The following is a 15827-nucleotide window of genomic DNA, read 5'->3' as shown; positions in this document are numbered from 1 at the left end:
GGTTCTGGCTTCTGTCCTTTCAACAGCTGTCTTTCGACAACAGCAGCGCCTTACCGTCTTTAGTCCATCACGTTCCAGCTACTGAACAGAACATACACGGCTTCTAAAAGCAGTATTTTACTTAGTTAAGGCAGAAAAAAAAAAGGCCTATTTATACCATTCAAGGAACTCCCAGGACACTGAATCATCACCAGGAACCCTCTACACAAATTTTACCAATACACCCAGAGTGGATTAAAAAAAAAAAAAATACCACTGAATACAGCCAACCCAGAGGAAGTGGAAACTTCTGTTTTTCAGCACGTCACCATTATGTCCCTGAGATACCAGGTCAGGAGCATGGAGGTGTCAGGCCACCCAGGTTAACAGAAGAGCAAATCGAGGCACAGAGGCTGCCGATGTTCTCAGTACAAGAACTGAGAACATCCTTTTTTTTTTTTTTTTTTTTTAAGGGTCGCACCAGCGGCATATGGAGATTCCCAGGCTAGGGGTCCAATCAGAGCTGCAGCTCCCAGCCTACGCCACAGCCACAGCAATGCCAGCTCCGAGCCCCGTCTGTGACCTACACCACAGCTCATGGCAACACGAGATCCTTAACCCACTGAGAGAGGCCAGAGATCAAACCTGTGTCCTCATGGATCCTAGTTCGTTAACCACGAAGGGAACTCCTTCCTGGTCCCTAATTCTAACGCTCACTTTGGCTGGAACGTCTCTGCTTTGGGGAGGCCCTTAACAGCTACGTGGGAGATCACCCAGAGTGGACAGGGGTCCCGGAGAGGAATAGGATCAGACACATTTCTCCTTCCCTCATGCTGATTTCAAATAAATGAAGATGGACTGGGACTCGTCATGCCTTCCTGGCTTCCCACCACCCCAGACACCCCCCCAACACACACACATTTCCTGAGTGACAGATATGTTTAGTCCCACTAAATGCCTCAGGGGACATCCCCATTTAAAAATTGCTCCAGTAATGCAAGCAGGCCACCCATCCACAGACAGAGATAACCCGGGCCTTGTAACAAGGCTGCTCATTGGCTCTCTGACTCTGGCAATCAACGTCAACCCACAAGGAAAAACGTGGACGACTACACATCCAGGCACTGGCAAGGACCACACTGGGTTAGGTGCTGCGAGTGCAGATCTGAGTGAAACCAGACAGGCAACCCCACTTTGGAGGCCATGGAAGAGAGGCCACAGCGTTCACGCACAAAGGCCAGAAGGACAGCACCATCTGAGGGAAAGGCGCTGAGGCTCTGGGGAAGGTCGGGCCGAGAGAGGCCCCTTTTTTCCCTCTACAGATCTTGGAGGGTCTTGGCTCAGCCTGGTGCGAGGGTGCTCTCCTTCCTGTGGGCTTTGGCTAAACCTCTGGTAAGGGATGTGTGCAGCTGTTGTGAAACCAGACAGAAGGGTGTTGGTTGTCAAAGATGGGGGGACGGCACCCTAAAAGGCCTGGGGGAGACTGCGAAGGGAGAAGACTGTTCAAGACATTGGTCTGCAGGAGAAGATGCAAGAAGGGGGTGTGCGTGTAGGAGGCAACGCCCCCGAGAAGTCAGCCAATGAGCTTCAGCAGAGGCACCTCGGCGCTGCAGGCGGCTCTCTGATTGGTGGCCAAGAGGGCGCCCGCGAGGCTGGTCATTCTCTTTCAATTGGATCCGGAATCGCCCCCAACCACCTCAAAGTTCGGGTAAACTTTCTCGCTTTCCCTTTCCCCTCCTGGCCAGCAGCCCTCTGAGCTGCCCCAAAGAAATCCAGGAGAAGCCCTTTCCCCAGGGAGACGCACGCAGCTAGCAAATTAATTGGCAGCAGCAGCCGGGTGAATCACACAGGGACTTCCTTCTTGTCGCCCGGCAACCGCATGCACTTGGCAGTGGGACATTAAACACAGAGGGGAATGTTGGGAGGCCTGCGCAAAATAAAATAAAAAGCAAAACACCCCTCCAGCACCCCCCACCCCCAGACTCATCCCAGCCCGGCAGACCCAGGCAAGGGGGCTGGGAAGAAGAGTGGAAATGAGGGCGTGCAGGCAGAGGAGGAGAGGGAGGTTAGGATCAGCCTAACACTCTCTCCCTCCCCCCATCAAACTCCTCTAGGTGTAGCCTTTGTATTTGGCCAAAGACACGCCTCTATTCGCCTAGAGAAAGGCAATAGAGGCACAGGGATTAGCAGGCACCTACAGATTTGAAAGATCACTTAGAAACACAGCCTGGAGGGTTCAGGAAGCTGGCTGGGGGACTGCCAGGTCCACTGTCCATGCTCCCCACCCCCCGCATTCCCAGGTTAAGACCCTCTCCCACCTCTAAGGCCGGATCCCCTTCCCCCAATCTCTTCCCACTAGAATGTTTCCCTGTCTGTTGCTATGGCCACTAGGAGCTGGTTAGACAAGCCTCCACCACCAGGCCTTACCCTTCAGACCCTGTCTCTGGCCTCTTTGAAAACTCCCGGGATGGAAATAAAATGTATGTATAGTCTACATTTGGAACAATCCATGGAAAACAAACAAACAAACTGGGGACCAGGAAAGGAAGAACAGCAGCAAGAGGGTCCCTGGGATAGACTGAATATGAGCCCCAAATATACTCCTGTCCTAATCATCCCAGCAACCTGCAAATGTTACCTTCTATAACAAAAGAGACGGGGCGAGTGTGAATAAGGATCCTGCAATGCAGCGGTTATCCTGGATTATTGGGGAGGTTGGGGGGTGGGGACCAAATGTAATTGCAAGTATCCTTCTAAAAGGGAGGCAGAGGAAGGTCTGATGGAGAGGAGGAGCAGGAGATGTGATAATGGAAGCAAGAGGCTGAGGCCAGCGATTCAAGGACACAGGTGGTCTCCAGACGCTAGAAAAGGCCAGGACACTCTTCCCTAGAGCTTCTGGAAGGAAACAGCCCTACAGATACCTTGACTTGAGCCCAGTGAAAGTGGCTAACGTAAGAGGCTACGAGAACAAATGTGTGTTGTTTTAAGCCACTAAGTCCGTGGTGATTTTACGGCAGCATAGGAAACTAAGCCTGTCAATCAGGGCGTACCTTGTCTGGCTCCCCACAGGCTTAGGGAAGAGGGCATCATAGTGGAGAGTCTGTAACAACGGAACGGGCCTGGGCCAAAGCGGGATGTGGCTGGCTTGGAGAGGTCTCCCAGACAGCCTACAGGCTTGGAAGGAAAAGATCGGGTCTCTTCGAGCAAGTGGGCAAGAGGAAGCCCAGGCTTTGAAGTGGGCTCTCAAAGGACACTGTTTGTGACTGTCCCCAGGGCTTCATCTCTGAAAGCCTCCATTTTGTCATCTGCAAAACAGATAATATTATTATCCGCCTTGCAAAGCTTTGGGGATTAAATGAGATACTGCCTGAAAAGCACATGGCGCAGAGCAGACGCCAAATAAATGATACCTCTTAGGAAGGATTAGGCATGCATACATGGGCAGAAGCTGTTAAGTGCCCTTCCCAACATCTATCCTCCCTTCCCCGCCCCCCCAGACTTAGTAATCTAACTCTGATTTTTGGCTGGCACACTGTGGCCCAAACGAAAAAGACTCTGTTTCTCATAGTCTTGGCAGCTAGTTCGAGCCATGTGATTAAGATCTGGCTCAAGAGATGGAAGCAAAAGTGTTGTGGGCCTTCTGGGTGGCTGTTCAAAAGGTGTTTGAAGGAGCCCGAGAGTTACCTACCTGCCTTTACTACCTTCTGCTCCCATGAAGACATGATGGCTGGTGCCTAGCAGCCATCTTGGACTATGAGGGGCTCCAATGAAAATGAGAGCCACGCACTAAGAATCTAATGAAGACGGAAGCCTAGATCCCTGATGACTCCAGAACTGCCATGCAAGCTTTGGATGGCCTTTCTCTGGATTTCCGTTATGTAAGAGAATGCGCTTCGGTCTTAGTTATGAAGTCACTGTTATTTCAGAGTTCTCTGGCCATTGCAATGGAGACACTATACCACGGACCTAAGAAAAAAGGATTCAGAGTTATTCTAGAGCAGTGGTCCTCGGTGTGTAGCCCTTGACCGACAGTTTCAGAAACACCTGGGAAACTGTCAGAAATGCAAGTTCCCAGGCCTCGCCCCAGACTTGCCGAAACAAGATCTCTGCGGGTGGAGCCCAGCACTCTGTGTTTTAACAAGTGCTCCGGGAGATTCTGATGCAGAGTCGCATGTGAGACCACCATTCCAAAGCACGTTTTTCCCAATTCCCAATGTCACGAGCAACATTTGGGGCTGGATAGTTCTTGCTTGGGGAGGAAGGGGCTGTTCTATGCATTCTAAGAGGTCCAGCAGCAGCCCCGGCCTCCACCCACCAGATGCCAGGAGTACCCCTCTCCTTGTGACCATCAAAGACATCTCAGACACTGGCATATGTCTGGGTTCAGGGCAGGGGCAGCAAAATCTCTCCCCGTTGAGAAACCCGGTGGCCAAGTCATTCCCTCTTCTTGACTTTGGCTGCACGTTAGAATCACCTGGAAGGTTTTCAAAATTCCGATGCCTAGGGCCTGCCCCGGCCTGGTTAGGTCAGAATCCATGAGGGCGGGACGAGGCTGCCGTTAAAGCGCTCCAGGTGATACCAACCTGGGGCCAGGGCTGAGAACCGCTGCCCGATGCAAAGGGCCTGCTCAGAGCTGGAGCAGGAGCAACACACCTGAATCCTAAAAACGGCCAGGATGCAAGATGCACCTAGACCGAGACCCTAAGAAAGCACGCCCCGGGTTAACTTGGGAATGCACATCCCAGCTGCCAGCTGGGGTGACTGGATGGGGTGGAATTCCTGGTGGCTGTGTCACCTCATTTCCCATCAGAACAGGGTGAACACCTTTCAGTGTCTCCCATGAATAACCACACAAAGCCTCAGCTTCCTCCCCTAATAAACCCAGCACACAATGAGCCAGCTCCCACGAGATGCTGTAAACATGAGCTCACTCCACAAAAAGAACTGTCTCAATAAAGACAGTGATGCTGTGAGGGGGCCCAGGAAGAAGTGGGGAACCTAGATTCTCCATCCAATTGGTAAACTCCCCAGGCACTGAAACCAGAATCCTCCCACAAGGATGGACTCTGAGCAAGGAGAAACTTCCCAGACAGTGAATGAGGCCCTGAAAATAAGCTTGGCTGGGGGTTCCCCGAGTGGGGGGAAGAGAATCCAAAGAGAAACCAGCCACAAAGAAAGAGGGAGAGGGAACAGGTTGATGCTCTGGCTCCTTGGAAAGAAGGATGAAGTCATGTGTAAATTCTCTCTGCAGCGGGGACTGTCTTTTGCCTTCATTATCCCCCACCCCACCCCCCGCCCCAACTCCCTCACTGCCCTCCCCCGTGCCCCCCCGTGGGGGGGGGGGCTGCCCTGCCGAAATGCTGAGCCAAGTGTTTCCTTCTTTCCTTTGGCCCAAATCATGAAGTCTAGGATGTCACTGGGGGAGGGAGGGGGGAGGCAGAGAAAAGGAGGAGGAAGGGTGGGGGAAAGAAGAGGCTGGAAAGGGGGTGAAGAGGGGAGAGAAAGAGCAGGTAGAGGGCCGGAGGAGAGGAAGACAGAAGAAAGGGCGTGAGAGACACTCAGGCCCAGGATGAAGTGGCCTCTCTGGCTGGTACCCATGTCAGCCCCACCTGACCAGCCTGGATGCAAAGGTGAGGCACAGGTGTGCGTCTGTACAGGAGCAGCGAATGCCCTGTGAGTCTCTAAGAGGCGAAGGCTCAGTGGGATGGAGCGGCCCAGCATGGTCCCTTCCCTGCTGGGGTGGGGGTCAGGGGTCTGCTTTCTGTTCTTGCAGGCCACTCGATACACCTGACTGGAGCAAAGAAGGAGAAATCCGGTTGCCCTGTACCAGTGCTATCCAAGAGCCAAGGCGTCCAGGTGCCCCTTCTGTCCCCTGAGACTTTTAACAGGTTCCTGTGCAATGAACTAAGACTTTGCAGCTGGCATTGGCCATTCCCAAGGCTCTCACCTTCCTTTCCTGCGTTACTGCCCTTCCTCGCAGAGTCAGAATGTATCTCGCTCTGAACTAAAATCCCCCGGTCCCCTCCAGCCCATAAACTTGTGTGCAAATGTCCTAACTCTTGCAAATGTGTCGGAGAAGAAAGCTTCCAGATGTTCTGTCTGTGTGGTGGTGTTTCTCTGCTCCCGTCTCCGGAGGCCAATGCATGATGTCTAGCACCCTGACTGCCCGGATGAAATACGAGGCCGCCAAGAGGCGCCGCCTGAGGACAGGTGGGAAGGATGCCCCTCCCCACCCTAGGACCACACTCAACCGCCGCCTCTGTCAACTCTGCCCCAGCAAAGATGTGACCTCATATGCCCCATTTATTCTTCCACCATCCCCCACACCCCGTGTCTTCTACTCTTACTGGTGAGATTTACGTCCCTGGGGTTTGATCCATGTAAGTGCAAAACCCTCCAGAAGACAACAAAGGAGCAAGTCTGCGAGTCCCAAATGATAAATGTCCTCTCTGAACAGCCACATTTTTTTATTTATTTTTTTTAAGGCTGCACCTGCAGCACATGGACGTTCCTGGGCTAGGGGTCAACTTGGAACTGCAGCTGCCAGTCTGTACCACAGCCACTGCAACGTGGGATCTGAGCCACATCCTCAACCTACACCACAGCTCATGGCAACCCCAGATCCTTAACCCACTGAGCGAGGCCAGGGATGGAACCCGCATCGTCATGGATACCAGCCAGATTGTCAACCTGCTGAGCCACAATGGGAACTCCTTAAAATTCTTATACCAACTGCGTTTGTAACACAGAGTCAAGGACAGGACAACCTAGAGGGGCTTTTACACGTAAGATGTCAAAGCATCTTCTGCAGGGACATCTTAGCAGCGGGACCAGCCAGAACAAAGGCATGGAGTTGACGACTTGCCAAGGCCCCTCTGGGGCTGGTGGCCTCTGATCTCTAGCAGAGTAATTGCCAACGGGCAGCCTTGTGCACACATAGCCATGCACACGCCCTTCCCAATACGCACACACCTGAGGGCCCAGGATTCTTTGCACAAGGTGACGCCAGCTGCCTTTGATGCTCGCCGGATGTGTTCCCATTGGGTGAAAACTAGACCTCAATAAAACCCGACATTATCAAGAGGCCGGTGGTGGGTGATTGCCCGGCCTGTTATCTCCGGGGACCTGGGTGGGGCTGCTTTGTGGTTCCCCACTGAAAAGCATTAACTTCTAGGTGGATCAAAGCCCCTTCCGAACCAGCCGGCCTGGATCCCTTGTTTATCCGTAGAGGACTGTTCCTAAAGACGGACTTGAAGATAATAGAGACCCTGGTCCCAGCCTCCCTCCATCCTCTGCTTGTCCTGCAGTGTGTCCCTCAGGGCCACGCACAAGGCCCTTCTCATCTCCTTCTTCTGATGGCACCAGCAAATGGGGGAACTGGGCCTGGGAATGTCCCAGCCCTGCTGCCATAGTGGGGGTCAAGGGACAGAGAGATGCCTACTGGGGGGCCATGCCAGAGTTCCTCTCTGCTCTGTGAATAACAAATGGGAGGAGGTTCCAGCAAGGCGGACACTTCCTAGACTCTTTCCTCAAGAGGCGTAAAGTGACAGGTCCCCACACTTGGTCCCCGAAGTCCCCCACTGGACTCTGCCGTCTACCCTGAGGTTCGAGGGCCAGCGATCGGCCTGCAGTGAGGACACGGAGGGACCTCTGAGCTGTCTGGATTGGGAACAGCAAGAAGCACTGCCCATCGGCACCGAGAGAAGGGGCACGGGCACTTCAGGACCGCAAGTGCTGGCAGTTTCCTGGGCCCCGGGCAGGGCTGGCAGCTGGAGGGGTGCTGCCACATTTTTCTTCTTTGAGTTCAGAGTACCAGGCTTCGTGTCCTGCCCTGAAGAGAGGCATGAACCAACGAACGAATGAACAAGTGAATCACTCGCAACACAGGCTGTTAATCTCACAAGTGTGGGAGGGACATGGATGGGGTCTGGACACTCAATCCTAACAGTGGGAAAACCTCAGGAAGCACCTCTCGCTGGAGGCGCCTTAGTTGAATAATATGGAGTCAGATCAAGGATCCAGTCCCGGGGCCCGGGCAAGGGACCCCAATTCTCTTTAGCCCCGTCTATAAAACAGGAATAATAGTCATACCTCCTCTATGGGAAAAGACTCTGAAAGAGAACGGATGTGTGTACACGGATAACTGCATCACTTGGTTGTACAGCAGAAATGACCACAACCTTGTAAATCCAATAAACGTCAAGAAAACTTTAAAGAAAAAAAAAAAAGTCTTATCTCTGCCAGTGCAGGGTTGCGATGGCTCTCTGAACACAATCTGTCATTATTACCGTACTTTCCTCCAGTGCTGTCTCTGGTGAAGCACCCGGGAGTTCCCACTGCGGCTCAGTGGTAATGAACATGACTGCTATCCATGAGGACAGGGGTTCGATCCCTGGTCTCACTCAGTGGGTTAAGGATCCAGCGTTGCCACAAGCCGTGGTATAGGTCACAAATTCAGCTCAGATCCCACCTTGCCGTGGCTGTGGTGTAGGCTGGCAGCTGCAGCTTCCACGTGACCCCTAGTCTGGGAAATTCCATATACTGCAGGTGATGCCCTAAAAAGACCAAAAAAAAAAAAAAAAAAGAATCCAGGCAGCAAAGCCAGATCCAAGCCGTGTCTGCGACCTACACCACAGCTCACAGCAACACCGGATCCTTAACCCACTGAGTAAGGCCAGGAATCGACCCCAAAACCTCACGGATCCTAGTCAGATTTGTTTCTGCTGCACCACAACAGGAAATCAATTGATTTTTTTTAATCAATAAAGTTGCTTCTAGCATTTAATTTAAGCCTTACCTCAACCTCCTCCATGTTCCCTCAACTGCCCCTAAAAAGTCTGAGAACTGCACGTGCAGGGAGAAGATGATGAAGCCAGGAGTCCCGGGCAGGTGATACTGGCCGTTCCTGAGGGAGCCCCACCATGAACAACGCCAATGAGAGAACAGGGGCTACGCCCTTGACTCCCATCTGTGCCGAGAAGAATGGGAACACTAGCTTTGCCACGATTTAAGGGTGAGATGCACAGACGCCCTCTGCCTTCAGCTGGTATGGCCTTACTGAAGGGTGCCTCTGGGACTCCGGTCTGCCCAGCTCCGCACAGCCCAGCCAGCCCCTGGTGCTGCAGGGTGCCAAGGTGACAGGGAAGCTGGGTCTCAGCACCCTGCGGTCACGGCGGGGCCAGGCTATTACCCAAGACTGCAGCTGGGCTCTCGGAGGTGCTGGGAGGTCAGGCCGCCAGTTCACAGGACAGGCCACCCACACGGCACATCAGGGCCGCTGGGCTGTCCCCAGGGCCAGCTCGGCTCTGGCCCTTGGCCCTGACTCGGAATACTCCACCATATGGCCTCCCTTGGGGAGGATGAGAGGAAGAAAGACTTCAACCAGGGGCAAGACAGAGCCACGCCTCCCTCTCCCTCCGTGCCAGGGACCCTTCCTGGGTACGGGGAAGGGGTGGCTAGAACGGTCCCCAGCAGGTCCAGTGAAGGAGATGGGCCACTCTGAAAGCAAGGCGCCAGCCATGGGACCGGGTCTCCCTCTCTGCAGCCCCCAGACGTGTTTCCAGGGTTTGACATGAATTTCAAACACCCTGAACCATGGGTTCCTTCACACTGAAGACCCAAAGTGGATTTTCATGTTTGTAGCGAGAGCTTTGACCAGCAGTGGAGGCAGTGGAGCAAAACAGGAAGAGAACGAGCTCCCTCTTGTTCTCTTTCTGCCTTCTCTCCCCACCCTCCAGCCCCGTGTGTATGTGTGTGTGTGTGTGTGTGTGTGTGTGTGTGTGTGTGTGTCTTTGTGAAAGTCCAGGGAGGTTGGGGGCCGGGGGACACACAAGATCTTGGCAGCCACGGCCTCGAGGTCCCCTGGAGCCTGCCTGTGTTCCGGTGAAAGCTTTCTCTTTTCTTTGGTCCAGAGACACCAGTCCCCTTCCCAGTTGGCTGGGCAGGGGGCAGGGGGGAGGGGGAGGGGAGGGCAGTCGGGTGAGGCTCTGGGAAAAGAAAGAGGCGCAGAACAGAGTCGCTGGCAGGGCTGCCAGGAACAGAGCCCGACTGCCTCGTCTGGGCGGAAGGCAACCTTCCCAGGTCCCCAGCGTGCTGGGACTTGCTGGAAACCAGAGCCCTGGCTGGCAGAACAAGGGTGGACAGTGGAACCAGAATTCAAAGGGGCAGCCGAAGGAGGGGGGGGAGGCGGGGGGAGGGAGAAGGGGAGGTTTCAGTGAATCATATAAATTAGAGACAGAAGGGATGACAAGCCACATTCACTTCCTTCCTCTCCCAATGGGAATTATCTCATTAGCCCCCCAGCTTTCTCGAGGCTAACTTTAAATGGTTCCTGTAACGGGGATTTCAACCTACAGCCCCCCACTCCCTGCCCCCAATCCACTGATCTGACTCCTAGGAGAGTGAAGAAGAGGTCTTAAAGGGACAGTAGCAAAAAGACGCCACTTGAAGCTACTTAACGCTGATGACGGTCACCAAACATTGCACATAACCTAATGTCGCCCTTTTCCACTTGGAGGAATTTACTGTAAGAAAATGGTCACGGTCACGGTAACAGGCTCCAAAAAACAACATGCCCACGAGTTCCTGTTGTGGCTCAGTGGGTTAAGAATCTGACATAGTGTCCCTGAGGATGCAGGTTCGATCCCTGACCTCGCTCTGTGGATTAAGGACCTGGTGTTACTGTGAGCCGTGGCGTAGGTCGCACATGTGGTTCGGACCCGGTGTCACCGTGACTGTGGCGTAGGTCAGCACCTGCAGCTCCAACGTGACTCCTAGTCCAGGAATTTCCCTATGCTGCCGATGTGGCTGGAAAAAGACAAAAAAAAAAAAAAGCATTCTTTGCCCCGCCCCCCACTCCCAAAAGATAGACATATTCCAATCTCTGGAACCTACACATGTTATCTCACATGGCAAAAGGGACTTGGCAGATGATATTAAGTTAAGGATCTTAAAATGGGGAGAATATCCTGGATTATCCAGATGGGCCCTCAACGCAGTCACAAGCGTTCTTATAAGCAGGGAACATAGGAGGAGTTAACGCCAGAGGGGAAGATGTGATGGCACCACAAAAGTAAACAGTGGAGTGATGTGGCTACAAGCCAAGGGGTGCAAACAGCCTCCAGGAGTGGAAAGAGGCCTGGAATGATGTCCCCCCAGAGCCTCTAAAAGGAACCAGCCCTGACAACAGCTTGATTTTAGCCCCCTAAGACTTATTTCAGACTTCTGGCCTCTAGAACTATTAGAAGATAAATGTGTGTGTGTGTTGAACCACCACGTTGGTGGTAATTTGTTACAGAAGCCCCAGGAAACTTGGTACAGCTATGACTAAAGTTCTTGCTACCAAGATTGTCATCTGGGCCTTATTTCACAGCAAAGCGGGGGGAAAAAAACATTGAAAATGTTCAAAAATAACTATGCCATCATCCTACAATGAAATACCCAACAACTATAAGAATACTGAATATATTACTTTATACTAAAGGATTCATGTATAATGAGTATGGATTCTAAATATTTTCCCTGTCTTTTATGCATGTTTCTAATGATAAGCATCTTAGAATTACTCCTGTCATTGTGAAAGCCACATATGTATTTGCAGGGTGGTACGAGGGTTAAGGATGGTTTGATCCCTTTCTATGACTAAAGAGGAAGGAACTGGGGACAATTTAGCAGAGAGAGGTCAAACAGAGTCAGAGAATCCAGGGCTGGTACCTTTCTGAACTCTGAAGATTGTCAGGTTTCCTGGCACACAAGTTCTCCTCTATGTACAACACAGCCTAGCATTACAGGTGGCTTAAAAAAACTGACATTCATTGTCTCACAGTTCTGGAGGCCAGAAGTCCAAAGTCAAGGTGTTGGTAGAGCTGGTGCTTTCTGGAGGTCTGGAGGGAGACTCTGTTCCAGGTCCCCTTCCCCACTTGTGGTGACTCCCAGCAACCCTTGGCTGGGAGAAGCATCACTCCAATCTTTGCCTCCATCTTCACGGGGCCTTCTCTCTGTGTTTCCCTGTCTCTTCTAAGGACTTGCCATTGGATCCTTAACTAGATGCAACTGCAACGACTCTATTTCCAAATAAAGTCCCATTCTGAGGTTCTAGGTGGACATGAATTCTGGGGGAGGGGACACGTCCATCCACTACAGATGGCCTGCATCTCCTTTCTTGCTCCACTTCAGTCCATCTTTTCTTCACATCTCAGCAACCTCCTAAGGTCTCTGATTCCTCTCAGCCCCAGAAGCCAATCCCTTTTGGAAGTAGCCGGAGGCAGCGTCTCCCTAAATGAATGAACTTCCCAACAGAGTTACCAATGTTAGAGTAGGTGGCCTTAGGAGAGATCACATTCCCCACTCCTGAAGTGCTCAAGCAGAAAACACACCTCTCTGGGAAGACTTTGGTGAGATCCTGGGCCTGGATGGGAGATAGGACTGGGCAGTCAGGAGTTGGGTTTTACGAGAACAAAGATGGTACCCAATCCACCTGGCACAGTGCTGGGCATAGAAAAGGCACTAAGTAGATGCTTATGGCCCCGTTAGGGATGCCCCCTTAAATCTCAACATTTCCCCCTTCAATGAATGCATGGCACACTACAAAGCAAAATAATCTAAGAATTAGATGCTTTGTGCATTCAACAACAATTTGTTGAGCCGCTCCCTGGTATATGGCATATAATCCAACACTCCTACGTGCCTCTTTTTCCTCTGATGGCAAGAAGGTAACAAATCAGGACAGATCGTATAGCAGGAGACGCTGAAATCAGCAGCCCAGTGATTACATGGACTGAGAAAGGGACTTGGGGCCACCAGAGTTTCTATACGAGCAGCTGGAGGGTCCCTCAGGAAAAGCTGGCATAAGGCCCCAGGATGTTTTCTATCCTGCTCTGCCCCCTAAGAAAGGGAGAGAAGGCTGAGAAGCATTCTCCGCATCAGCAAGAGCAGGCTGTCTGTTCATGCTGGAGCCCTGACAAAGCACACCCACCAGGCGGTGACTTATCAGCTGTGGGAGGCCCAAGAAGCTCTTAAGCCACAGGTGGGTGCCTGCGAAGCCACCTTCCCAGGGGAGCACAGGCCTTGCTCTGCAGCTAATCAGCGTCACCACCCTGGTGCCGCAACCCCAATCTGGGTGGCCCTCACCACTCTCAGAGCCTTGTCACGTGCTCGGTGATCTCAGCTGGCCTCACACAAACCCTGTCAAGTAAGCAGGACAGGTGTTGTTATGATTCCCACTTCACGGATGGGGAAACTCTGGTGGAGCAATTCGATAACCCACTCAGGGCCACCCAGGAAGGGTTTGTCCTATTGGCTAAGCCCAGGGTTCCTTTCACAGCTCAGGGGACAAGAGGGGTCCCCACCCTCTCGGTACATCCCACCAGGACTTTAGCGCTTTGCACAAGTGGCAACAAATATCAGGGATGCCTCTTCCCTCTGGCTTCCTTTTTTTGGAGACCAGGGAGCCTGGCGCATGAAAATCCCCACCTCTTCCCATTTAGTGCACGGTCGTCCTCCCGCTTGATGGCTGGAAGTGGAAAGGCATGGACTGGGTGGGGAAGGCACGGCTTGTACCCAGGCTGAGCTTCCCCTGAGGGCAGTGAAGCATGCTTTTGGGATCCTGGGGGAGAAGCTGTCCACTGTGTACTTTCCCAAGCACAGAGAAAGGAAGAGGAGCGGGCAGAGCTGATTTGAATGCCTGGCTCAATTCATGAGCTAGGGCTTTCCCAACCTGCCCCATAGACGTCCTCAGAGCTGGGCCCTTTCTCCCCAGGCTGTCCCCAGCAGCCTCAGGAAGTGGTTGGCTGCCCCGCAGAGCAAAAGGGACCGAGAACACACTACTGTCTTCTGGGGCCGCAGGTCAGTAGGGCCTGAGGTGATGATCCCGTGTCAGGGGCTTCTGTGGGAGGTGGCTGAGTTCTTCCACCGTGGGGCTCCCAGGACGAGGTAGCCCACATGGCCTGAGGGTGTGCACTATAGGTCTGATTGAGTCTCAGGAACCAGAACTCTGGACTCGGCACCTGCGGGGTGAGGAGCGCGAGGTAGGCAGGCTCAGCCCATCCATGGCCTGCTCCCAGAATGCCCGGATGCAGGTTCATCTGTCAGCTGTGGTTTCCCCTCAAGGAACCTCATCCTTTGTGGAATCTGCACCCCGAGGGGCACCTTGGGAGAGGCTGGACAACTAAGAGCCCCTTCTGTACTTGGGGTCAGGCAGGAAAGGAGCCATAAGAGGAGAGTCAATGGTGTGGGAGCCGTGAGCAGCCAGCCTGCCTCCAGCGATCCAGGCCAGCGTCCGGTTCCCATGACACTCTTACTGGCAGCGTTAATAACTAACCGAGTCCCAGACAGGTGCTGGCGGCCTGGCCTTAGGAGTTCTTGTTCAGGGTTGAAAGTGAGTCACTTCCTTTTTATCGCTGGCTAGAAGAATGAGTCACCGGAGCTTCACACAAGCTCTCACACCTTAGCCAAGGGACATTCATGCCCATACCTTTGACCACCTATTTTCCAGGTCAGCTGGGCCCTGTGGAGCTGACCCCCATGGTTTAGGCTAAGCAGCATCCCTGAGACCCAGCCTCTACCCTCCTACTCCTCACCCCACTCCCCCAATTGGGACAGTGAGTCCTGACCCACGAGGAGTCTGGAGAGATAGCCTGACAGGTGTCCACCCAGGCCTGAGGCTGGGTTAGGTCTATGTCACCTCTGACCTTTAGCAGGGCTCTTCTACTTGCCCAACCCTCTGTTTGGAAACAGACTAGATGTGGAAAGTTCCAGAACTGATGAACCAAAGGACAAAACTGTGAGGCAATAAGTCAACTTCCCTCTTGGGAATAACAGAGGCAGAAGGTAGGTAAAACGAGTCCCATACTGTTAACACACTTCCCTAGTTCCAGTGTCAGGTGGGAGACTGGCCACCAAGGCCAAGACTGGTATCAGGCTCCTTGGGTGGCTCTGGAGTAAACTCTCTCAGGAAGAACCATCTGGATAGATGGCCAATGAATTGCACCTGGGAAAACAAACTCATATACCTCTTTGTGTAATCCTTCTCCACTCATGCATGGTCTCTCCTTCAAGAGAATTTTTTTTTTTTTAATTAAAAAGGGAAAGTAAGAGAGAGAAAAAGAAAATATGAAGATTGAAAAAAAAAAAAAAAACCTCACTGAAATAGTTTGGGGATTTACTTTTTTTTTTTTTTTTCCCATCCTCAAAAAGTCCCTCTCGGCTACCTGGTTTCTAAGACAGACGGTAAACACAGATGACATCAAATTGGACAGCACTGGGTGTCTCCCGGCCCAGGGGCTGCCGGCAGGTGTGAGACTGACAGGTTGAGAAAAGATGACACCATTTCTATCTTTGGAAGATGAAAACCAAGGAGGAGAAATGACAGCAGAGGCTGAGCGCTGGGTGTGGCGGGAAATCTGACACCCTGCCAGCCGCTGGCCTTTTGGGTGAACTCGCTCCTCTAGATGGGGCCACGATGTGGGAGCTCCCCTTTGGCGTTTTTGTTTATTCCCCCACCCCCCTCTCTCAGTATCACGGAGCAATTCGCCCTTGGGCTTGGATGGCCCGCGGGCGGGGGCGGGGAGGGGGGGGCTGTCTTAGCTCTGTGGAGCACCCCGGACTTTCCAGACTGCATTTTGAAAGGCACTTGCGAAGGCAGTGGCTTTGGCTTGACCCCTGCAGGGTGTGAGGTGCTTTCCCCACCCTCCAACACACACACGTCCTGCACACAGCATCTGCGTCCACAGCAACAAGGGTAGATGCCGGGAGAGAAACTCCACCCCCAGCGGCTGGCTCAAGGGACCGAGTGAGTCATGAGGCCTGAGCAGTGACCGCAATGTCCCAGGGTGAAGTGGGAGGCCTGGTGA

At 52.8% G+C, this 15827-nt stretch overlaps 1 long non-coding RNA gene across 3 annotated transcripts in view; it reads right to left on the bottom strand.

Moving 5' to 3' along the window:
- Positions 1-15827, bottom strand: part of LOC125114213 (uncharacterized) — a 203519-nt gene that overhangs the window by 46316 nt on the left and 141376 nt on the right. The window lies entirely within an intron of this gene.

The sequence above is a fragment of the Phacochoerus africanus genome, chromosome 14 (genome assembly GCF_016906955.1).
Source record: "Phacochoerus africanus isolate WHEZ1 chromosome 14, ROS_Pafr_v1, whole genome shotgun sequence".
In the NCBI taxonomy this organism is placed as follows: domain Eukaryota; kingdom Metazoa; phylum Chordata; class Mammalia; order Artiodactyla; family Suidae; genus Phacochoerus; species Phacochoerus africanus.
The sequence above is the reverse complement of the archived record's forward strand: the minus strand, read 5'-3'. Positions and strand labels throughout refer to the sequence as shown.